Below are 1,301 nucleotides of genomic sequence, written 5' to 3'. Positions count from 1 at the left end.
GTAACACACTATGTAACAAGCTACATGTAACAAGCTATGTAACACACTATGTAACACACTATGTAACAAGCTATGTAACACACTATGTAACAAGCTAAAGTGCGCATGCACGGTCAATCTGTGCTGACTTAGCCCGCTTCAGAGTTTTGTGTGTGTACGCTACGGCTGTCGCGCGCCAGTTTGATACCATATCAAATTTTGCAGTCTACGGGGTATTTATCGTAACATTAGTCTCAGTTCTTTTTTTTCGTAGACCGGACTTCTATACGCAGTGTTCGAAATAAGGACAAAATTTTGCTTGTCCCAAGGACAAGCTACACGATATTTTTGCTTGTCCTGCAAAATTTTTGCTTCTCTTTCACTAATGCTATACTAATGTAGTAGAGCAAGGGAAGCAATCCTGGGGCCCGTTGTCAGAAACAAAATTAGTCTTAACATTAGTCTTAACAATAACATTTTCTCGTAGACCGTCGACAGCGCTTTGTTTCGTATTGTTATCAGGAAATCTGCTACGATTTTTCATTCAGGAACTTTGCAGCGTTTCTGTCGACGGTCTAAGAGAAAAGGTTAATGTTAAGACTAATTTTGTTTCTGACAACGGGCCCCAGGGCACCATTCCAAAGTGTTTAATGTGGAATAAAAGTGGATTTAATAAAATAAAAGTCCATATTTATTCTAACCACACAATAAAGATGTAAAATTACACAAATACCTCGTTTTATTAGCTGTGGGAAGGGCGCCAATACAACCGGAAGTGACGAATTTCGTCGTGTTCTATCTAAAAGATGAATCGAAAATACGAAACGGACTGCAAAAATGGTGGCGGCCAGCGATGGTAGAAAATAATGAAGAATTGCTCTAAAAAGCTGCTTGTCCAGCGGACGTTCTACTGTACAGGTCGTCTACTTGTCCTCCGTGGAAATGGACAAGTGAGGACAAACGGATAGCCGTTATTTTATAACACTGATACGCTGCGCTCGTAACTTCACCACGTTTCCGTCGACGGTCCACGAGAAAAAAGTGTTCACAGTTAAGACGTTCAGATGTTTTTCTTGCTCCCAGGTGGCGATATCTCCTCTCAATCTCAAGTCGCCGTCGAAGATCACGATGATACCGGTATCGGTGGCTGCACGTTCCCCCGTGCGCATCGCTCCCGCCGTTACCATGACGACGCGCGCGGGCACGAGCATCGTCACGGGGGGCAAGACGTCGACGATAATCACGATGTCGCCGTCGAAGCTTTCAATCAAGCAGGCGCCCAGCCAGGGCGTGGTGAGTAACGTGGCGCCATCTGTAGGTCC

At 44.5% G+C, this 1,301-nt stretch overlaps 1 long non-coding RNA gene across 1 annotated transcript in view; it reads left to right on the top strand.

Annotated features, from left to right (window-relative positions):
* LOC106812579 overlaps positions 1–1,301 on the top strand; it is a 17,748-nt gene that overhangs the window by 14,913 nt on the left and 1,534 nt on the right. The window contains exon 2 of the long non-coding RNA XR_001394352.1: positions 1,063–1,272. This is a non-coding gene — a long non-coding RNA (uncharacterized LOC106812579). The remainder of the gene's footprint in view (positions 1–1,062; positions 1,273–1,301) is intronic.

The sequence above is a fragment of the Priapulus caudatus genome, unplaced genomic scaffold (genome assembly GCF_000485595.1).
Source record: "Priapulus caudatus unplaced genomic scaffold, Priapulus_caudatus-5.0.1 Scaffold663, whole genome shotgun sequence".
Lineage (NCBI taxonomy): Eukaryota > Metazoa > Priapulida > Priapulimorpha > Priapulimorphida > Priapulidae > Priapulus > Priapulus caudatus.
The sequence above is the reverse complement of the archived record's forward strand: the minus strand, read 5'-3'. Positions and strand labels throughout refer to the sequence as shown.